Source organism: Gossypium raimondii, chromosome 4 (assembly GCF_025698545.1).
Source record: "Gossypium raimondii isolate GPD5lz chromosome 4, ASM2569854v1, whole genome shotgun sequence".
NCBI lineage: Eukaryota > Viridiplantae > Streptophyta > Magnoliopsida > Malvales > Malvaceae > Gossypium > Gossypium raimondii.
In genome coordinates this window covers 20,391,014-20,416,554 of record NC_068568.1, presented here as the reverse complement: position 1 = coordinate 20,416,554, position 25,541 = coordinate 20,391,014, and the positions used below count along the sequence as shown (strand labels likewise).

At 34.5% G+C, this 25,541-nt stretch overlaps 1 pseudogene; it reads left to right on the top strand.

Moving 5' to 3' along the window:
- The first annotated feature begins 1,942 nt into the window (after window positions 1–1,942).
- LOC105766696 (F-box/kelch-repeat protein At5g60570-like) lies at window positions 1,943–3,847 on the top strand (annotated as a pseudogene).
- The last annotated feature ends 21,694 nt before the right edge of the window (window positions 3,848–25,541 follow it).

The window sequence follows — 25,541 nt, the reverse complement described above, 5'->3', positions numbered from 1 at the left end:
TGTAGTTGGACATTATCTATGTAGAAGCCAAACAAGAAAGTGTTTTCCTTCGTAATACCAGTTTAAATCGAAACTAAAATAATCATTTCACTGTAACTCAGATAGGAAATATTCAATAAAAATAAAACTAGAGATTGTAGCACAACAATTAAGTGAGCAATCCAAACTGGCCTTCCCAACAATCACTAGAAATAGTAATAAGTTACTTATACAAATTATTCAAGCAAGCAAACATTTTTCATGTTCAAGCCAAACAACAATTTTTTGTGCTCTTATAGTTCTGAGAATAATTGGGATTTTTCATTCTAGTTTTGGGTTGTGTATGTGTAACACTTCAGAAATTTCAACGTCACTAATAGTCATATTTTGAAAAGTAAATAGCATTTATTTTTATAAAAAGTAAGAGTTTATCAATTGAAGAATTATTGTAAAGCCAAAATTTGACATTGCAAAAGAGTATGAATAGTGAAATTTTAGTAAAGATTAAATTAAAATTTGTGAAAGATGAACTAAAAGTGCAAATTTACTATTTTAGAAAAAGGGCAAAATTTAAGAAATACATTTTTATGAATATGACACGGATATTAATTGATAGGTGGAGTAGGAAAATTGAGATATGGACTAGATTGAAAAGTGGTTAAAAGCTAAGAGACTAAAGTGTAATTTTACCATTTTGTAAGAAAAAGGCTTAATTGCAACTATATCATGAAGAAATAGTATTTACATAAGTAATAATTACTTAGGACACATAAGTATGTTACGTGTTAAACAAATGAGTGATAGAAAAGGTAACATGACTATTTTACCTTTATGCTTTAAATATGAAAAAGCTATTTTAAATGGAAATTTGCTCATATTTTCATTAAATATTATTTTTGAATTTTAAATTCTATAAAAAAGATTTTGATGAGAGAAAGCCATTAGATTAAAATAATGTATTTAAATGTGAACCATTGATTAATTAAATAATTAAATGTTAAATAAAGAAAAATATAGAAAATTATAGATTTATGAAGAGAAATTATTATTTTTCTATAAAATTTCCTAACATGGGCTGCATGGAGGGAGGACAGAGGAGAGAAAAAGTTTTCTATTTTCTTTTCAATTTGGTTCATTTCTTACTCAAACATATTTCTAACCTAAGATTCTTTGAAATTAAAGTGAGATATCACATCTAATTCTAATTCAAGAGTGTCCTTTCATATGAAACCAACCATGAAGGCTTAAAGATGAAGATGAAAGTAGGAGAACGCATGGGTAGGTTGTTTCAATTATTATGTTATGTTTATTTGAATGTATAATTTGATGTGAAATTGTAAGAATTAAGTGTATTTGATTATTTTCTATGTTCTAAGTGATGAAAGTATTATGTTCATGTATGATGTGAATGGTGAGTGATTTTATGAATAATTTGGTGGATGTTTTAAGTGATTAATATGATAAAATGTAAATAAGGACTAAATTGAAAATTATTCAAAATTTCAAAAGCAAGGAGTTAAATAGAGAAATTAAAGTTTGGATTTTTATGATAAGGCTATAAGAATATGATATTTAAAGTATTGGAAAAATTGTAATTAAATTAGCATGTTTTAAATTAAGGGTCTGTTTGATTGTAGTAAAACATTTTCCGGAAAAGGTTTTCAGCCTGTTCCAGTGTTTATTTGGCTGAAAATATTTTCCTCATGTAAAATCAATTACAAACATGGGAAAAAGAAGCCTTTAATTTTGGAAAATATCTTACCGTTTCTAATTCGGTAAGACATTTTCAGGAAAATTTTAGACACTGATCTTCCCTTTCCCTTTCCCTTCCCCTTCCCCTATCCTTTGACACCTGATCTTCTGCTTGCCATGAGCCAACACCGATTCTTAACACCAGACACCGGCGTTCATCAACCTTTTTTCTATGTTTTGATTTCGGAGAAATAATTGAGGGAATCAAAAAATGGAGAAAACTGATGGAATAGGGAAAGAAAATGGAAGCACAAAAGAAAAGCAAAGTTTCAAAGATGGATCAATTTGTGGGTATAATTTGCTTCACCACCTCTTGAGCACAAATCTCAAGCCTCAAATCTACCAGGTATTTTCTTTTTATTTTTTCCCCTTTCTGGGTTGTAATTTATCTGTCTTCACTTTGTTGATTTAATTGGGTATTTTTGTTTTTCTTAATCTGGCCATGCACTGGGCAGAAAATTCCAATCTTTTGTTGCATTAGTCTTAGGCAATACTGCTTGCGTTCTTGATACTGCTTTCATGCAGATTTTGTTGCAACATCTACTCATTTTTGGTTTTCCTGGGTATATCCGTATCAATGGCAGTGCAATCTCAGGCTTGATCTTTTTATGAGTCTATATGATCTGTTAATTTGCCCATAGGAAGACGGTACTAAAGTGATGCATTGTTAATTTATTGAACCATACTATGTTGTCAAGGTGTGCCTATGCTTTTGCACCTTAGCTTCAGACAAACAAAGGACCTCAGACCCTTTTGGGCAAGGCACATTTGATTAGGCGCTCGCCTAGTGTGCTTAGGCGTGCTTTTTTGTAAGGCGATGGGCATATAAAATCCGCCTAATTGAAGTTCTCTTTAATTGCTTTTGTTTTCAACTTTTTCATTAGATGTACCTTTACTTGTAAGAAATAGGATATTATCAAAACTCTATTTTGTAATATTTGTGTATTGAATAGCAGACATGGAACTAATAGGAACTTTTGCATATTGGCCAACAATAAAAAATTCCTTGTTTTGTAGATAAATTGGATAAAAGTGTTTTATCATAATTATATTGCTTAACCTTACATATACGCACCACATATACATATATGCATATGCATGCATATTGCACCTTACTTTAATCAGGTGAACGCTTTTTTGCCCCTTCTGCCTGAGGCAATACAAGGGTTTTTAGCACCTGGAGTGTACCTTTATCCCTTGGCAATACAAGGGTTTGAACACTGGGTTTACTTGGCCTGTAATATGATGCCTTGGGAAGCTTTTGATCCTATGAGACAGAAATGGATGAGATTACCTAGGATTCCATGTGATGATTGTTTTACTTGTGCTGACAAGGAGTCTCTTGCAGTGGGGAGTGAATTACTTGTATTTGGTCGTGAATTGTCAGGATTTGCTATTTGGATGTATAGTTTGGTTACCCATAATTGGTCTAAATGCCCTTTAATGAATTTGCCTCGTTGTCTGTTTGGTTCTAGCAGCCTTGGGGAGATAGCCATTGTTGTTGGGGGAAGTGAAAAGAATGGCAATGTCCTACAATCTGCTGAACTCTACAATTCTAAAGTAGGTACTTGGCAAACATTGCCCGACATGAACTTCCCGCGTAAACTATGTTCGGGATTTTTTATGGATGGGAAGTTTTATATGATTGGGGGCATGTCAAGTCATATAGATTGTTTGACATGTGGTGAAGAGTACAATATTGAGACAAGGTCATAGAGGAGGATAGAAAATATGTACCTTGGTCGCGATGCGTGCGTTTCATCCTGCTATCGTTCACCTCCTTTAGTTCTTTGTTGTAAATAATCGACTTTACTCTGCTGATCAAGAAACTAATGAAGTTAAGAAATATGATAAGGTTAATAACTCATGGAGTGTTGTGAAGAGACTACCTGTGAGGGCGGACTCTTCCTACGGTTGGGGGTTGGCATTTAAAGCATGCGGAAACAGTTTACTAGTAATAGGAGCTGGAGGTCATGGAGGGCATGATGATGGAGTAATTTTTCTGCATTCTTGGAATCCAAAGGAGGGAAAAAGGGATGGACAAGAGTGGAATGTGCTTGCTGTCAAGGCACGGGCAGGTGCTTTTGTATATAATTGTGCGGTAATGGGCTGTTAATGAGAGTTGCCGCATTTTTGGTGCAAACATCGACATCTGGAAGAACAAGATCAACGATCCTCTATCTGTTATAATTTTTATTGTCTTAGTATCATTAATTTAATTGTTCTTTTTCCCATTTTATGATTCAGAAGAATAATTGACCTCGAATCAATTTCTTAAAGTTATCAACTGATTGTGTTGGTCCCTCTATTGCAAGCATTAACCTCATACCAAGTAATGACTGGTTCCATTTATCTTGTACTTTGGCATTGAATTCATTTCTCGTAATTGCTTTTATGCTGAGCGTAATTTCATCAGGAGATCACTACAATTGATTCACTACTAATTAGTAAATTTCGGAAGTAGTTTGCAATGCTTTTATATTTTAATAATTGATTATTATTATTATGTATTTAATTTGATTTATTTATTTATAAATAAATCATTGCAATATATGTAAAAAATTTAAAATATAAAAATTTATTAATATAAATTAATATATGTAAAACAAATTTTTGGAAAATATTTTCGTGAAATCATAAACAATGAAAAATATTTTACATGATTCAATCAAACACCAAAAATATTTTCCAAGAAATCATTTTACGTAAAAGTAAAACATTTTCCGTAAATCATTTTACTGAAAAACATTTTACTTGGTAATCAAATGGGTCTTAAAATGATCTAATTGTAAATATTTTAGAACTCGAGTTTTAGGACTAATTTATATGATTTGAAAATTTAAAATTCGAAAACCAAATAAGAAAGTCTAATGGTTGAAAAATGATGGACTAATTTCTAAAAAATTGGTAATTTTAGTCGTAGGCCTATATTTTAAAATCTAGAAATTTTAGAAAAGAGACTATTTTGCAAAATTGTGCAAACTGAATTTAGTACTAAATTGTAAAATAATAATATTTAGTTTTAGGGATTGGATTGTAAAACTGTAAATTTAGGATATTAGGGACTAAATCATAAAAACTATAAAATTTAAATTTCATGAATTGTATTGTAAAAGCGTAAAATCTAACAAATAGTGGATGTTTTGTAATTGTTGAAACATTTAAGTAAATATATGGACATAAAATTATATACTTGATTCCATGAAATATTTGATAAATAAATATGTGCGAAATTAAATAATAGAAATTTAAAAATGGTAAGTTAGATTAGTTATGATTTGTATGTGATTTGGAATATTTGTTTGAGTTGGGTATACGATTTTATGATTGTTAGAGTTGTGTGATCTAAATTCCTATTAAAAGAAAATACAAGTGGCAAGATACGGTACAGGTGGCACAAGTGGAAACAGTATAGAAGTGTAACACCCCAAACCCGGCCTGGAAGTTAGGGCCAAATCTGGCAATGTCACATGGTAGTGTGTTAGAAAACCGTAGCTTTGTTAAAAACATTTTCCGTTTAAAACTCCTCAATATCTTTTATAAATTCTAAAATCGTGATTCTTATTCAGTCGTTTGTTTTCAAAACATTATACGTTGCGGAAGCTTTTTAAAACAGTTTGTGCAATTGTGAGTATTTTGCTAAAACTCATGCATTTCTACTAAAACCCGTATTTGTCCTACCTCTAGCAGATATAAAACATAAAACCATATAAGTCCAAAATTTAAACAAAAATTCATAGAGGGCTTTATTACAGTAAAATACCCTATATAAAACTTTAAAAATTTAATTCAATACGAAACAGTGTAAAAAGGGATCGTGTGGCAACCGCGGAGTCCTCCGCCACTCCGATCCGCCTAAGTCTGGGGGTCTCCTGTACAGATAAAACAGAAGAGTGAGTTTACAAAAGGTAAGTGTGTAAACCCCCTATAAACAAGTAGACAGAAAGCAATTATAGTTTGGGCCTAAGCCTATTACAGTAACAGTTTCAGTTTCAGTTAGGGCCTTAGCCCATTACAATACAGTAGCAGTCTCGCATTTGGGCCTTGGCCCATTACAATATCCATATTCAGTATAGTAATAGATATGCAATATTAAATCCTACCTAGCTAGCCTCTGCACTCCAACTCCGTCCAACCCTGCACTCCAAAAAGTACCGAATGCGGCACTAGTCAGTGGTTTGCAGCTGAACTGCCAGTAAATTAGGCTCCAGGCCTTTTAGTGCACTTCCTCTGAACAATATAAAACCATCCCCATACTATGCATCATACAATCATGTCATGTCAAATCATAGTATCATACATGCATTCAGTACAGTTTTACAGCATGCTCAATGTACAGTCATAAGTATATATATCAGACAAGGATACAAAAGCCATTTAGTCAATTAGGGGTCTAGGTAAGCTTACCCACCCTACAGAAGGTCCACAGTCAACTCGACCGACTCGTGCAACCTTAGCCAACAAATAGTGAAAATGGGCCCACAAGCCCATGACATTTTCCTATGTGGGCCCACATGCCCGTGTGGCATCGACAGTCCCATTATCCGGCTTTTCATCGATTACTGATTTTCAGTGTTGTGTTTACACACCTGATACAATCTTTGGTACGCAACGCTCTTAAGATAAACACAACTAAAACAAATGACAATTCCATGTCCAACACTAGTCACACTTAGAAATAATGCCACTAAAACAACAACAATCGAACATTATTTATGTTGCTTACCCCCACTGCTCCAAAAAGATGTAGCCTACGATTTTGCAGGTAAACAAAGTTCGATGAGATTTGATGCTGTCAAATCAAAATTTGACACAACGGAGGGTTAGGAACTTATCACAATTAAACAAATGAAATTTCCCCAAATCAATTGAGGCATAACCCTCCCCTCTTACCAAAAGACTTACAAACCGAAAGCAGCCCACCTTGAACAGGAATAACTAATTAAGAGGGAAGTCGACGGAAAAGGGAGAATAAGGGGGAGTCAAGAAATCAGCCAAGGGAACTGAGAAGAACCAACGCCAATTTTTCCCTTTTTGGAGAGAACCTGAAGAGTTAGAGTGGAGAAAGAACCCGAAGAGTTAGAACGGAGAAAGAACAAGGATTCGACAAAATTTTTTAGGGAAAAAAGAGACAGAGGTGAGTAAAATAACAAAATAAAATGAATCAGTAGGGACAAACAGTAGCAAACCAACAACAATGTTGAAAGAAATAAAAGATGTAGTAGAAAACACCTAACAAAACAAAAACAAATTCGGCACTAAGGAACACAGAGCAGTCGACAGAAGAATAGAAAGTTTGAGAGGAAACAAATGCCAAGCCGAAATTTTTGAGAAAATGAACTCCCATTCAGCATAACCTCTAAACACTCCCCTGAAACGTCTCCTTAAAATTCTCCAACCACTCCACTATCCAAAACCCTTAACAACCGAAAACACCCTCATTATCCTCCTATAAAAACGACAACAACATCCCCACACTCCTCAAATACTCTGAATTTCGGTCAAACTATAACACTTATATGGCACAAGCAGTAAAAATAAATCCCCTTGATCATGCAAAGATTCGAACATAATACCTCAAACACACTGACAGTCCACTTAACCACCAGAACAATAGACTCATTCTGACATATTTTACCAACATATATTTATAAGTCTACTAATTAGAGATATGAATTTATTCATTTCAAAACAAAAATTTGCCCAAGCTAAGGGTTGAACTTGGGACCTCTCAAACACTTCCCAAAACAATTAACCGCTGAAGCAGACATATAATTATGTCACAAACATACGAAAAAATATATAAGAGATTTTAGGGCGTTACAAATTTACCCTCTAAAAGAAAATTTCAGCCTCGAAATTTTACCTGATCAGAATAGATGGGGATACTGCAGATGCATCGCATCCTCAGGCTCCCACGTGACCTCCTCAGAGCTATGATTACGCCAAAGAACCTTAACCAATGCAATGGATTTTCTCTTTAGAACTTTTACATCACGATCTAGTATCTGAACCATGTCCTCCTCGAAAGTCAGATCTGGTCTAGGTTTATATCCTCTACTGGAATAATATACGGGGGATCAGAGTGGTAGCGCCTCAACATATAGACGTGGAACACATCGTGAATCCGATCCAATTCTGGAGGTAACTCCAACTGATAAGCAACTGGCCCCACTTGCTTAAGCACACGATAAGGTCCAATAAATCTAGGGCTCAACTTGCCCTTGCGACCAAATCTCAGTACCTTCTTCCACGGTGAGACCTTGAGAAAAATGAAATCCCCCACCAAATACTCAATCTCTCAAAACTTCAGATCCACATAGGACTTTTGTCTATCTGATGCTGCCTTCAGTCGGTCTTGAATCAACCTAACTTTATCCTTGGTATCAGAAACTAGTTCAGGGCCCAGAACACGCTGCTCGCCCAATTCAGTCCAATATGAAGGTGTGTGACACCTACGCCCATATAGTGCCTCGTAGGGTGCCATCTGAATGCTAGACTGATAGTTGTCGTTATAAGGAAATTCTGCTAGTGGCAGGCAATCCTCCCAACTGCCTCGGAAGTCAATCACACAACTTCTCAACATATCCTCCAGTATCTGAATCAGCCTCTTTGACTGACCGTCAGTCTGAGGATAGAACGAAGTACTAAAGTCCAATCTTGTACCCAGAGCTTCATGTAGCTTCTTCTAGAATTGAGACGTGAAGTGAGGATCTCTATCAGATATTATTGAAACCGGTACCCCATATAGTCTCACTATCTCAGACGCATACAATTTAGCTAGCTTCTGCAGAGAGTAGTTAGTACGAACTGGTATGAAGTGGGCGGATTTGGTCAATCGATCCACGATGACCCACACTGAATCCTTCTTAGTGGGTGTGAGGGGTAACCCACTAACGAAATCCATAGAAACACGCTCCAACTTCTAAAGCAGAATCTTGACTGGCTACTACAATCCCGAAGGTAACTGATGTTCAGCCTTAACCTGCTGGCATGTCAGACACTTAGCCACAAATTCGGTAACCTCTCGCTTAAGACTTGGCCACCCATATAACTCATGAAGGTCACGGTACATCTTATTTTCGCCCAGATGTATAGCATAAGATCTACTATGTGCCTCTCTCAGGATAGACTGCCTCAATTCAGTATCTTTCGGTATACAGATTCTCCTATGGAAACAGAGTACCCTTTTGCTATTCAGTCCAAAATCCACAGCATTCCCACTCTCAATTTGTTAGAAACGAAGACCCAAAGACTCGTCCTCCAATAGTTTACCCTTAATCTGCTCTATCCACGTCGGTTTAACTTGGAGTTCAGCCAACAGACTACCATCATCAAATAAACTAAGATGAGCAAACATTGCCCTCAGATCAGTCACAGCCCTACGGCTCAGTGCGTCAGCCATCACATTAGCCTTAACAGGGTGATATTTAATTGTACAGTTGTAGTCCTTAAACAGCTCAATCCATCTACGCTGCGTAAGATTTAGCTCTTTCCAAGTGAGGAGATACTTGAGGCTCTTGTGATCTGTGTAGATGATATACTTTTCACCATAAAGGTAATGCCTCCAGATTTTCAATGCGAACACCACTTCGGCCAACTCTAGGTCATGTGTTGGATAACTCGCCTCATGAGTCTTAAGCTGATGAGACGTGTACGCTACCACCTTACCCTCTTGCATCAACACACATGCCAAACCGACATGTGATGCATCGCTGTAGATAGTAAACTCTTTTCCAGACTCTGACTGTATCAAAATAGGGGTCTCAGTGAGTACAGTTTTGAGCTTCTCAAAGCTCTCTTGCTGCGCATCAGTCTAGTTAAATGACACACCCTTACGTAGCAGCTTAGTCAAGGGTGCTGCAATCAGTGAAAAACCCTCTACAAATGGTTGATAATACCTTGCCAGTCCCAAAAAACTACGAATATCAGATACAGTCTTAGGCTGCTTCCAATCCAAGACAGCCTCAATCTTTTGAGGATCGACTCTAATCCCTTTAGCAGAAACCACATGTCCCAGAAATGCTACTTTACGTAACCAGAACTCACATTTACTAAACTTGGCGTACAGTTATTTTTCTCGCAGAATTTGTAGAACCACTCTGTGGTGTTCATTGTGCTCACCCTCAGTTCTCGAATACACCAGTATGTCGTCAATAAATACCACCATGAACCGATCTAGATAGGGCTGGAACACTCGGTTCATCAAATCCATAAAAGCTGCTGGTGAATTCGTCAGTCCAAATGGCATCACTAGGAACTCGTAATGACCGTACCGAGTCCTAATTACTGTCTTATGCAAATTAGTCTCCTTAACCCTCAACTAATGATATCCTGATCGAAGGTCAATCTTGGAGAAAACTGAAGCACCTTGAATCTGATCAAACAGATTGTTTATCCTCGGTAGGGGGTACTTATTCTTTATGGTCAACTTGTTCAATTACTGGTAATCAATACACATACGCATGGATCAATCCTTCTTTTTTCACAAACAGAACCCACGGAGACACACTAGGGCGAATGAACCCACGATCCAAAAACTCTTGAATCTAAGCCTTAAGCTCCACCAGCTCTTTCAGTGCCATTCTATAGGGAGCGACGGACACCAGAGCTCTACCAGGAAGGAGCTCAATCGTGAACTCGACTTCACGATTCGGAGGTAACCCAAGTAGCTCTTTAGGGAAAACATCTGGAAAGTCCTTAACCGTCCTGATATCCTTAACCAAAGAATCCCCAAAATCTGAAACACTGATGTAGGCCAGATACACCTCACATCATTTACGAACCAACTTTTTTGCCCTCAATGCAAGAAGCACATTCGATAAGTAGTTCCAACGTTCCCCAATTACGACTACCTCGCTATCCTCCTCAGTTCACAGTACAACCCATTTTGTGGCACAGTCCAAACTCACTCAGTGTTTGACTAACTAGTCTATTCCCATATCAGATCAAACTCTCCAAAAGGCAGTTCCATCAAATCAGCAAGAAAAATAACCCCTTGAACCTCTAAAGGAACATCTGTAAACAACTTATTTACCCTTACTATTTGTCCCAGCGAACTCAGTACAGTCACCTCACTCGCAGTGCTCTCAACCAAGATACCCAAGTTCTCAGACACAGTAATAGCTATATAAGAGTGAGTGGATCCTACATCTATCAATGCAGTATAAGGTACATTATGAATAAAAAACATACCCGTGATAACGTCCAGAGCATCTCCATCCTCTTGGTGATGTGTAACATAAACTAGAGCTGGCTACCCCGCCTTGGTATGACTAACACCTCTGCCCGGTGCTCTCTGACCATAGCCTAACCCATTACCACCTTTGGCCTGAACACGACCTCTCGATGGTTGCTGAGCTACTCTTGGTGGTGGTGCAGTGCTAGTATCTGGAGTTTACATTTGACCGGACCTCCATGAACACTTTCTAATACGGTGTTCTAACGAACTGCACCTCAAACAAGCCCTAGTTCTTTTCCAACACTCGCTCTAATGGTGTCTACCACAGTCAGTACACTGCAGCTGTCCAGTAGTAGTAGTGGGAGCCCCAACTCTGATCGGCCCATCAACTCTACCATTTTTCTTACGCCTCTGAATGCAACTCGAGGGCTCTGAGTCCCTCTTATTCCTACCTCCCTCTCTATCACGATTCTGGCACTCAGTGCGCTTCACTTCCTCGGAGGTCTTCGCCTTATCAACCAGTGTAGCAAAATCTCTCTCCATCTGTGGAGCTATCAGAACCCTCAGATTATCCTTGAAGCCATCCTCGAATCAAACACATCACTCGTACTTAGTCACCACCACACCATGCGCATAGCGGCTCAATCTCAGAAATTCGACTTCATACTCGGCCACCGATCTATCTTCTTAAGTCAGATTCAGAATCTCCCTCCTACAGGCATCCACGTAACTGGCCCTTACATACTTCCCCTAGAAAGCGATCTTATAGAACTCCCAAGTCAGTTGATCGGGCTGAGTGCCCTCCTTAACAGTGAGCCACCACTGATACATCTCATCACGTAGCAGCAATATAGCACCCTTTAATTTCTGTTCGGGAGTGCAGTCCAAATCGTCCATAATCCTCTCTATGGCCTCTATCTAATATTCTGTCACATTAGGGGCAACTCCAACAATACCTCTAAAAAGCTCAGCTACATTAGAGCAGAGTCATTCTGTAACCGACCCGCAGCCTCTAGCTCCAATATTGGGTCCAACGACCCTCTCTAGAATCTTTAACATGGCTTGAGACAGTGCTTCGCCCCCAGCTAGATAATCATGAGACCCAGTCTCGGTCACGAGTGAAGCTGGTGTCTCACTTGTATCCAAATTAAGCATGTTGCCAAAAGATGATGACCCAGCTCGAGCACCTCTACAGCCTCTACCACAGCCTCTTGTACCCCTTCCGCGAGTATCTCTTATTCTCATTGTCTATTTGTGTAAATCTATATTTACAATTTTATGCATCAGTTTACAGTTCTAGTGTTTATTAACAGATATTTTATAAAAACAATATCAGAAGTGTAACGTTTGTTTTTCTACAACGCAATGTCTATCGATTTTTTTACAGTATTAGTATACACTAACTTAAGCGTTTTCAGTACAATCTAACTATAGTAGTCTCAGTATATACTACCTATAGCAGTGTCAGGATATACTATCAAAAATAGTTTTAGGAAACTTATTGGATCGACGCCGGAGACTTGGTGTACCACACTTTCAGTAAAAACATTTAGAAACCAGTTCTCAGAAATCACGTCTTAAACACCCGTGATTCTTATTCAGTAAATTCTAAAATCGTGATTCTTATTCAATTGTTAGTTTTCAAAACATTATACTTTGCGGAAGCTTTTTAAAACAGTTTGTGTCATTGTGGGTATTTTGCTAAAACTCATGCATTTCTACTAAAACCCGTATTTGTCCTACCTCTAGCAGATATAAAACATAAAACAATATAAGTCCAAAATTTAAACAAAAATTCATAGAGGGCTTTATTACTGTAAAATACCCTATATAAAACTTTAAAAATTTAATTCAATACGAAACAGTGTAAAAAGGGATTGTGTGGCCACCGCGGAGTCCTCCGCCACTCCGATCCGCCTAAGTCTAGGGGTCTCCTGTACAGATAAAAAGAAGAGTGAGTTTACAAAAAGTAAGTTTGTAAACCCCCTATAAACAAGCAGACAGAAAGCAATCATAGTTTGGGCCTAAGCCCATTACTGTAACGGTTTCAGTTTCAGTTAGGGCCTTAGCCCATTACAATATAGTAGCAGTCTCGCATTTGGGCCTTGGCCCATTACAGTATCCATATTCAGTATAGTAACAGATATGCAAGATCAAATCTTACCCAACCAGCCTCTACACTGCAACTCCGTCCAACCCTACACTCCATGTGGGGATATAATCAACCCACCCATCCCTACACTCCAAAAAGTACTGAATGCGGCACTAGTCAGTGGTTTGTAGCTGAACTGCCAGTAAATTAGGCTCGAGGCCTTTCAGTGCACTTCTTCAGAACAATATAAACCTATTTCCATGCTATGAATCATACAATCATGTCATGTCAAATCATAGTATCATACATGCATTCAGTACAGTTTTACAGCATGCTCAATATACAGTCATAAGTATATATATCGTACACGGATATAATAGTCATTTAGTCAATTAGGGGTCTAGGTAAGCTTACTGACCCTAAAATAGGTTTACAATCGACTCAAGCAACCGTGCAACCTTAGCCAACAAATAGTGAAAATGGGCCCACAAGCCCATAACATTTACCCGTGTGGCCCACACAGTCAAAAAATGGCCTTGGTCATGTGGTTCACACAGCTTGGCCCAATAATCCCACACGCCCATGTGGTTCACCCGTGTGGGTCCATACACTCGTGTGGCCCATACGACCCAATTCGTTCTGGCTCGTGTATCGCATTAGACTAGCCTCGTCGATCACACGCCTGAATTCAGTCACACGGCCTACCACACAAGCGACCATAAGCCCGTGTGGCATCTACAGTCCCACTTTTCGACTTTTTGCTGATTACCAATTTTCAGTGTTGTGTTTACACACCTGATATTATCTTTGGTACGCAACGCTCCTGAGATAAACACAACTAAAAAAATTACAATTCCATGTCCAACACTAGTCACACTTAGAAATAATGCCCCTAAAACAACAACAATCGAACATCATTTATGTTGCTTACCCCCACTACTCCAAAAAGATGTAGCCTACGATTTCGCAGGTAAACCAAGTTCGATGAAATTTGATGCTGTCAAATCAAAATTCGACACAACAGAGGGTTAGGAACTTATCACAATTAAACAAATGAAATTTCCCCAAATCAATTGAGGCATAACCCTCCCATCTTACCAAAAGACTTACCAACCAAAAGCAACTCACTTTAACAGGAGTAACTAATTAAGAGGGAAGTCGACGGAAAAAGGGAGAATAAGGGGGAGTCAAGAAATCAGACAAAGGAACTGAGAAGAACCAACGCTAATTTTTCCCTTTTCAGAGAGAACCTGAAGAGTTAGAGCAGAGAAAGAACAATGATTCATCAAAAGTTTTTGGGGAAAAGAGAGACTGAGGTGAGTAAATTAACAAAAGAAAATGAACTAGTAAGGACAGACAATAGCAAACCAGCAGCAATGTTGAAAGAAATAAAAGATGTAGTAGAAAACACCTAACAAAACAAAAACAAATTCGGCACTAAGGAACACAGAGTAGTCGACAGAAGAAAAGAAAGTTTGAGAGGAAACAAATGCCAAGCGGAAATTTTTGAGAAAATGAACTCCCATTCGGCACAACTTCTAAACACTCCCCTTAAACATCTCCTCAAAATTCTCCAACCACTCCACTATCCAAAACCCTTAGCAACCGAAAACACCCTCATTATCTTCCTATAAAATCTGCCACAACATCCCCACACACCTCAAATACTCAGAATGTCGGTCAAACTATAACACTCAAATGGCACAAGAAGTAAAAATAAATCCCCTTGATCGCACAGAGATTCGAACACAAGACCTCTAACATACTGACACTCCATTTAACCACCAGACCAGCAGGCCCGTTCTAGCATATTTTACCAACATATATTTATAAGCCTACTGATTAGATATAGGGATTTATTCATTTAAAAATAAAAATTTTTCCAAGCTAAGGCTTGAACTTGGGACCTCTCAAACACTTCCCAAAACACTTAACCACTGAAGGAGACATACAATTGTGTCACAAACATACGAAAAAATATATAAGAGATTTTGGGGCGTTACAAGAAGTTTACTTCCTCTATTTGATATTGTATTAGAATAAGGTGTTTTAGCCTTATTTCATTACTTCTATTAGACTTTTATTAGAATATGGTTTTACAAAACTATAAATAGACATAGTTTATACTCAACTAGTATCTTTCGAATTCGCCATAGTAATTTTTCTTCTCATCTGCTCATGGTTTTTTTTCCCGAAAGGGTTTCCACGTAAAATTCTGTGTGTTCTTTTTCTCTCTTTCTTTGCAATTAATTGTCATTATTGACGTTCGATTTTAACAGTAATGAATTAGTGAGAATAAATTAAATTAAATCTTAAGGCTATGAAATAAGCTTGGATGGTGGATATATGTATAAAATTTGATATCAAAGAAAAATTGAATTTCAAAGTTTGAAATTAAGTTCAATGATGATAAATTAAGTGTTTGAGTGTTACGAAAGGTTTTGAAATTTTTTTAAGTGACATCTCTTTCTTGGATATGTTATCGGGTCGAGTAAGGGGTGTTGCAATAGGTTTGGTTTTGGTAGTTTGGATAGGTTTTATAATACCTTTGTTGATACGAGTATGGTGAGGCATAATAATTGTTAAGGTCATAGTCGTATGTTCCAAAATTTTGGTTTGCCTAAGCTTGGTTAACATTTTGAGTTTGGTTTTGAGATTGATTGGTGGGGATATTCGCTTATAGGTTTTCCATCGAAGAAGTATCATGGTAGGAGTGAGTCCATGCTCACCACTCCAATTATTGATGTACAAATCTAACAGGGTAGAGAATGAGGTGAATATGGATGGCTCACCTCATTAGAGCAGGGTGGAGCTAGAGCCAAAGAAGATGGTGGTTAGAGAAGGTGAAGTTAGAATTGGGAGATAAGGTTGCAGAAGAATGGTGTCTTCAAATAGTAAGGAGAGAGAAGAGTCCTTCTTTTACAGGAGCTATTGGCTTTTATACTCTTAACTATAGTCCCAAGTTGCTATGTGTCGATTCCCTGTTAGTAGATTAGAGCCAAGTGGCCAAGTGGTTCACCTTTATAAGCTTAGGCAAGGCGGCAATTGGATGTGCTTTCAATCATTGTAGACAAGACATGGTAGATGGAGATAGAGGTGGCGGTTAGCGAGTGCGGTCCACATGAGTGTTAAGCGGAGGGGTACTTTTGAGGGGTAAATATGGCCCTCTTAACTGCCATACCTAGGAGTGCTTTTGAGAGATTTTCTGAGCTTACTAGTTGGCCCCTGGGATAAGGGTATAACAGTGGTGTTTGGATGATTTTTGGTTCATAAGTTAAAAATTACAATTGTTCAAACTGATCTGGTTTTAATTTTTATTTAATTTATAATTAGTTTAAATTTTTATGATGTAAAAATAAATAATTTATAATTAGTTTTTAAAAAAATGAAATATAAGAGTTATTGATTATTTTTTAAAAAATATATGAAAAATATTTAAAAATCATCAAATAATATTCAAAAGTCATAAAACAAAATTTATTTTATCAAAATAAAATCCAAAACCCAAGAATCAAACAGAATTGAATTGTAACTCCCTAAAATATAGGGGGTTCGCTGTGATGAATAAGTAAGGAATGAGCCTTAGGCTTGGTGGTTAACTATTATTCCTCTATCCTAGAGGTTTTAGGTTCAAGCTTCCTTCTCCCTTTTATTTTCCTTTTATTTTCAGCAACCTAAGATAAAAGTCACACTAAAACAAATATTATTTGAGGTAAAAACTGAACAAGAAATAGGCTTAACCCTAATGGTTAGCACAATATCTTCCTTCCCAATTGACCCAAATTTGAATCTCCTCTTCCCTTTTTATTTCATAAATTCACCAAAGACACTCCAAACATTAAAATAAATATATACAATTAAGAAATAAAATTACATTAAAATAAATATATACAATTAAGAAATAAAATTAAGCAAGCTTAAGTAACAGGCTCAATGGTAAGGGATTGGTACTCTTTGAGACCAGGGTTCAAGTTATTGCTTCCTTTCTCCCTTTCATTTTAATTTCATATTCGACAAACCCTAGAAATTGACCAAATTCTTTCCTAATTAGAATTCATATATTACCCTTTCTCAAAATTACAATAGAATTATTATTCTATCATCTTTTTATCTTCTTTTTCCTAATTAGAATTTCAATTTGCCCTTTTCAAATACTAATAGAATTTGCTCTCCATCTTTCTATTTATTCTCAATTTATTTTCTGTCTCTTTTCTTTATATCATATTCTTATCCTAATTGTTGAAAAATATTTTGTTTTTCGAATCAAAATTTATTCCTAATTCAAGTTATTTTTCAACCAGATTCATAATCACCACTAGAAACATTTTTAATTCTTGCCAAGAAGTGGTAAGTACGCCTCAAATCCCAAAGTTTGATCTTGAATCTTTATAGTTTTTCTATCTAACGATAATCTTGCAATCGATTAAACGATTTCTCTCGATTTTTCATGGAATCTTTCGATAATCTTGACAAATATTGAAAATCGTTATTAATTCTTGCATAAATGTTATTTGAATAACTCGATTTAGGTACCTCAGACCATATCTAACCCACAGGCAACGACGTTTGAGATGCTAGAGTCAAATGTGTGCTCTTTTACAAGTGAATCAGGGCAAAATCGTGCCTAAGACATGACCCATCACACGACCATGTTCCTCTGAAACCCTAGGTTTTTCAATTCTCACACAGTCGTGTGTTCACTGTTTTTCAAAAATTTCAATTTTGCCACAGTTTTTTAAATTTTACAATTTTGCCACAATTCTTCAGATTTTACAATTTTGCCATTGCTTTTCAAATTTTCAAATTTTACCACTGTTTTGAAATTTTACAGTTTTGCCACAATTTTTCAGATTTTACAGTTTTGCTACGATTTTTTCGATTTTACAATTTTCCTCTATTTTACAAATTTTATAGTTTTGACCTAAGATTTTATGATTTGATCAAATTAGTCCCTAATTAAGTTCCAAAATATTTTTAGTGCTTTAAATTATGGAATTAGGTCCCTAATTATATGGAATATGTTAAAATCCATGATTGATCGAATTAATGTTGTAATTATTTTTATATATAATTGTATGAATTATGAGTAATATATGTTACTATTGTATCTATACTTGCGGTTATAGGAATGACATGCCTTATGTTACTGTTAACCCGAATACATGAAAAGCATAACTTCTGCTACTAAATTGCCATGTGTTAGTACAATAATTGCTATCATACTTGATCTGTATTAAATATGTTGTATTGCATTGCATGGGATGAGACAATATGAACAAAGGAAGTGTGAGAAGTTTATTTGCATCGTTTAGTGGTTTATCCACATCATTTGAGCAGTTTACCTACACCATTGAGTGGTTTATCCACACCTTATTAGTAGCTTTATCTACACCAATGAGAGTTTTATCCACACTGTACTAACAACTTTAATATGCAAACATGTTGTGCATCCACAACCTATTGATAGCTTGTCTGCAAAAAATTTTTTTTATCAAAAAACCCTAATGGTTCATCTACCCTTTTTTATAACGAGTGGTTCATTAACAACATGGTGTAAAGGTAGAGGAGTTCTGGGGAAGTCCTATTATGGTGCGTGGTGGTGGGGTAGGAACCTTTTCTGATAAATTGAAATTGCATTGCATTTATAAACATTTGCATTGTTGTCAATACTGAGATATTATGATAATGAGTTAATTTGAAATACTAAAATTTCGAATTGATATTCAAATTGTGTTCTTTATGCTTTTGAAGTTGATATTCTGTATGTTTTGTCTACTGTTTGCACTAATTTTCTTATGATGAAACTCACACTGAGCTTCATAGCTCACTCCCCTTTTTATTTTCATATTCACAGATAGCCCATTAGATTAGGATGCGAACTCGGCATATGGAGGGCTCGGCTTGGATTGTCTGTTCTACCTTAAAAATATTTTAAAATTACTATTTCATATTTTTATTATCCAAAGACTATATCATTTTATTTTGAACTGTGGCATGAGACTTAGGTTAGTTTTAATTAGCATGCATATCTTTTACATTGTTTTCTTAAATGATGAAGTATGAATTATAATCAAATATGCATGAAATATAGATTTTATTAAAATTAAGTTAAAAATCACTTTTCATTGCAAGATTATAAATAAATTTTGTCTAATAAATAAACTAGAAATTAACTAAGGTTTTCAATGATAAACATCTTTTATAAGAAAGATGTTAAACTAATTGTTTTTTTAACTCATGGATTTTTCTAAAAATAGGCTAAGTTTTATTCTAAAATAAATAAATGTTTTAAATTGACTATTTTATAAGCCTTGATCGTTACTAGGCCATCTCGGTGGCCGATATAATATCTCGAATTCGCATCTAACATCTAGGTTGAATTAGGGAGGTTACACGAACTATCATGATTCATTACAAAAAATCCAAAAAACTAGATTGAAGTGAACTTAGCCTTAGAAGAATCTTGAAACCCCAAGTTTGAGTCCCACTATGTGTGTATGCTTTGTTTAGATTTATTCTAGTCCATGCTCGAATGTATTTCGACTATTAGTTTGATCGAGCTTGTAATATTGATTTTTATTTTAATTATTTAGATGTATTAATTACAATTATAATTTTATTTGTATTTGTAACCTCTTAAAGAATAAAAAAAGTATTAACACCCTTTAACCTTAAGGACTGATAAAAAATCTACTTACCCCATTCTTATGGTGTGAAGAATACCAATACTCCAAAGTTTGATGAAAAATACAAAAACCTCCCCAAGGTTTATTTATAAACTAAATTTTAAATTAAAAGAGAAATTTACCTTTTGTTAGTTAGTTACAAGTTTATTTATTTATTCTTCATTTTTTATTCAATAAATTTTAATTGAAAATAATAAATATTTAAAAATTATTTTACTTAAATTATAAATTACATTACATTCTAAATAGACATATCTTAAATATAATATATACATTTTAATTAATATTAGATAATGTCACGCTCAATAAAGGGTAAAAATAGAATAATAAACAAAAAATAACTTGTTCAAATGGAGAAAAATAACTTGATTAATGTTTCAGCGAAAAGGAAACTTTGAAAACTGCATTTTGAAAAATATAGATGGATTATTATCTTATACGTAGTTAGTGGAGGAAAAAGAAAGTTTAATATATTTTAGGTGAATGTATTTTTCATATATTTGGAATTTAGTCTCATTTTATTTTAAGGAAATTAGTTCATTTACTTTTGAATTAAAAATATAAGTCTAATTGTCAAAGCAGCTGTTAAATTCATGTTATTACAACATCATTTTCTTATTACATGGCTATCAAGTGAGTCTTTATTTATTCCAAAATATCACATTAGTGACTTTAATAGAAGAATCTTAATGGTGTTAATCATTGAGTTTGAATTTTGAAATTTTAAAAGTATAAAGAATAAAATCGTATAAATAAAAGTAAAGGGACCAGATTTCAAATGTACAAAAAGTAAAGGGGCGAGTTAAGAACGATGCCATTTGTTTTGTTTTTCATGTAGAAAAAATAATAAAACATTTAAAAATAACACCTGTCATCATCCTGAGTTCAGACTCTCGGTAGAGTTTCTTTTCACATAAATTTTTTGTCTTTTTCCAATTGAATTAACGTTTCTGATTTAAATAATATCGAACTCAACGAGGATCTTTATTATGGTATAGATATGTAAGTTTATTTTTAAAATCATGTTATGAATAGTAATTATATTTTCTTTTGTAATCTCTTTTTACCTTTTTTTGGTTCCTTTAAATATTTTTATTCAAATAACTCATAAATATTTTAATCTTAATTTTAATTCAATTATTTATATTAAATATGTGATGAATTCATTTTATTTTCACATTTATTTCTTTTCTATATTTAATAATTTTTCCATTAAAACCTTCTAAAATAATAGTAATTAATTATCTTAAATAAAAATAATTTAATATATTCATCTCAATGCTAATATATAATTAAATTATATATATGCTTAAAATACTTAATTTTACATTAAATAAAATATACTATAATTAGAATTTAATTTTATAATACTTCAATCTAATTTATAAGTAATAAAATTTTCATAATTTTAATTTTAAAATGGGAAATGAATAAAAATAGAAAATACATTATGTTATTGTCTTTTATTTAGATATTACTTCTTAAGTAGGCTTCATGGAGTTATATGTGATATTCTTCAAATATGAAAGAATCAGTGGATATTTTAAAACTTCAAGTCAGTAAGTGTAGTTTACAATCAACTTAAAAGATAAGCATCTTTTACTCAAATATTAAATTAAATTAAATTAAAATATCAGATAATAAAATAAGAATATTCATATCTTCTAATCTTTACTAATAATTTTAAAAATATATATACTTTTCTATAAAAAGCTATTCATACCCAATAAAAAGAAAGGTTAAAATATGCCAATAGTTCATAAATTTTTTGAAAACTAGGGATTTAGTCCTTATACTTGTATTTCTAGGAATTTTGTAACCTTCCCAATATGACCTAGACTTTAGACCCAAATTCGAAAGATTTCATTAGCCACCAAAGTGACCCTCTGAGCTATTACAATTTTGAAAGTAGTCCTTTTTAAAACCTTTGTTTAATTTAGTAGGAATCTTAATTACATATCAATTAATTCTTCAAAACCTTAATTAGGATATAGAAACGGAATAGTGATAAGTGGATGTTTTTAAATAAAAATCGAGGTTTCATGCATAGCTTATAAATAATCATTTCTTATTATCCTAAACTAAAATTAAGTCTCATGCAAAATAAAATATAATCATAAATCCTATGCCACATTTGAAAATAAGATAATGTGGTTTAATAATAATTAAAATAATAACTATAAAATATTTTAGCAAAAGTGAAGTTGGAACCCTCTGGATGTAGCGTCTGCGTCCTAACCTGGTGGGTTATCTGTAAGTATGAAAATTGAAGAGGGAGTGAGCTATGATGCTCAGTGTGAGCTCCGTCAAAAGTAAATCGGTGCAAAACAATAATCCAAGCATAAATAATATCAGTTGTCAATACATTAGTAATCATATAGCATAATAGAAATTGGCAGTTCATTCAAACATATTATTGCGTGATGATGCAGTATATTTATCAATTTCAATTTAACAATATAATTAGTCCTACCCTACCACTACACTCTATAGTAAGAATTCTCTAAAATTCTTATATCCCGAACACTCCTGTTGTTGGATAAACCACCAGTGTTGCAGGTTAATATGCTGGCAGTAGTTGTGAGTACACAATGAGTTTGCAGATAATAGTTGCTAATATAAGTTTTGGATAAACCACAAGTGCTTGCAGGTTAGTACGCTGCCAGTGGTTATGAATACACAACGATTTTGCAGATGAAAGCTGCTAGTAAATTGTGGATAAACCACCAGTATTTGTAGTTAAAATTGTAGTACTTCCTCCTTTCAACGCGTCCTGCCCCAAGCAATGCAGTATGAAATGCGAACATCTATACAGTACAGAAACAGTAACATGTTTAACATGCGTTTATATCAACAGTAGCAGTAGACATGATTTTCATATATTCAGTTCAACAATACAATAAGTATATGATTCATGCAATTAGTAATTTTGTTAAACGGGTGGCAGTAATAATTTACTAGAAATTCCATCATAGAAGCATGTATAAATAATAGAGCATACTTATATAATAATAATCTAATTAATCAATGCATGGATTCTTGCATTTAACCTAGTCTCGGTGACTCAATTGCATAAAATAATTCACTAAATATAGTTCGGGAACCATTCAGAGACTGATTTGCATAAATCATAAATTTATGGGTGAAACTATAATTTTTAAAAGCAGGGAACACAAGGCCGTGTGATCGGACCGTGTGGGAAGCTCGGATTGTGTGTAGGGGGTACACGGTCGTTTGAGAGACTATAGCCGTGTGGTGTTCAAAATAGTAGCCTACAGGAGAGACACAATCTTGTGGTAGGCCGTGTGGAGTGGTTCAGGCTGTAAATCCCCCAACCCGGTCTAGACGTTAGACCCAAGTTCGAAAGGTTACATTAGCCACCGAAGTTTCTTGGTAAGCTATCGAAGTTTTTGAAAATGGTCCTTTTAAAACATTTGTTTAATTTGTTAGGAAAACTTAGTTAAGTACTTGATTTATTAAACCTTGAGTTTTATTTATTACCCAGCAACAAAAAAGATGGTGATTACTTTTGTTTTTAGTAAAACTGGGGTTTATCAGATAATAATCTCCTAATAACCTAATTCAAATTTATAAGTGAATTTCAGGCAAAATAAAAATTCAAAAGTAAATCCTAAGTCTCATGCTACGGTTCATAAATAAATAATACAATCTTTTAAAGGAAATAAAAAAAAATAATGAAACTTAAAATATTAAGAAAAAATGAAATTAATCTGAGTCCCTTCGAATGTCGTGCTTGCATCCTAACCTTGAGGATTATCTAAAAAGATAGAATTTAAAAGGGGGTGCGCTATGACGCTTAGTGTAAGTTCGATTACAATGAAACCAATACAAACAGTTGTTAGGATACATTAAATAACATTGCATATAATCATCACGGTTATCAAATTAGTTCAAAATATGATATTTTAATGCTACCACTATTTAAGCATTAGAGCTTACAATCATAGATTTCAAAATAACCAAGTATTTAGAATTGCCTATATTAATCATATAGGATTTAGACACATTTATAAATATGAAACCATTCATATGCACAAAAATCCCATAGTATAACTTTTAGATATGTATGCACATTATATAAAATATGGCATACAATTTCGGTTTTAAAAGATTTTTTTTCTCACCCCCACCGCTACGCACCATATCGAGAGTTCCCTAGAACTCCAATCACTAACACTTCAAATTGTGGATTAACCACCAACACTCCAGACTGTGGAAACACAACATGCTCACAAATGATAGATGTCAGAGGGTTGTGAATGCATAGTAAAACATTGCAATTGGAATCTGCTATGGATGTGGGTACACAAAAAAGGTTAATGCAGATATTCTGTCGGTTCTTCCTCCAATCATACTGACCTAACCCATGCAATGCAATATAATCGATTCAACTCATTCATATATCAAAATATTTACTATTCTAACAAATTGGGAATTGAGTAGCAAAGTCATGCTTTCCATATATTCGATTTGACATTAATTTAGGGCACATCGTTTATATGGTCACAACAAATATACATGCATAAGGTAACATATACTATTTGTAATTCATGCACACATTCATAATCACACAGAAATATCATATTAATTTGATCATTCATGGATTCTTGCATGCCTCAAATCATCATGGACCTAATTGCATAATTTAATTCAATAAAAATAGTTTGAAACCTATTTAGGGACTAATCTAATCAAAACTTAAAATTTTAGGTAAAAAATGTAATTTTCTAGCTCTAGGGAACACACGGCCGTGTGACTGGGCTTTGTGGAAAGGGTACATGACCGTGTGGCTAGCTTATGTGACATTCGAAGTTCTTACCTACAGGGGAGACACGACTGTGTGGCATGCCGCGTAAGGGGTCCTAGGCCGTGTGAGAAGCGAATACTTAGGGTTTCAAGGGGGAACGTAGTCATGTGTGAGACTGTCCAATCCGTACGGATAGGTCGCGTGGTCTCGATTGTTTTGATTTTATCTCAATTTTCTTGTAAAAGAACACACCACCTGACTTCTAGGGTCTCGTACGATGACCCTCATGTCTAACTCTGATTTGGGTTAGCTACACGGGTCTTTCAATTGACAAAAACACAATAATTAATATTGATGTTTCAAGATTTATCGAGTTTTAACAAGATTTTTGGAAAACTCATTAAATATTCAGAATTAATTTTGAAAAAAATTATCAAGAACGATATTATATCAAATTTCTAGGGTTCTACAAAATTAAGAACGAGATTGCTTACCGATCTTGGCATGATAGAATGAAATTAATGAAGTTACGCTAAATCAACACGAAAAATAGATTCAACGAGGTTGTTTTCGAGTTCAGTATTCAAAAAAATTTTCCAACAAAGAAGAGAAAATTTTTGTAAAAGAAAAGATGAAGAAAGAATAGGAAAGAAATAGGGGAAGAAATTCTAATTACGGTTGACTAGAGAAACCAAAATTATAATATGATTAGGAAAGGAGTTAAAAGGCTAAGTTAAGCAAATTTTATGGATCTTTTGACAGATAAACCTTATGGTCGAATTTAAGGGAATAAAACAATAGGGGAAATGGGGTTGGCATGGATAGAACTTGGGATAAGGGGGATACGTGCTAGGGCTTTACCACTGAACTAGCAGGCTCATTCTTGGTCATTTACTACAACATTTATTACATATACTAGCTTGGTTTTGGTCCTTAGTTGTTGAAAAATAAAAAGGAAAAAATTACAAAGAGTGAGGCTTGAACCTTGGTTCTCTATGGGTTTTACTAAGCTCTTAACCACTAATACTAAGAGTCATTTCATAATATTTTTATAACTTCTAACCCTATAGCTTTTAGGGTGTT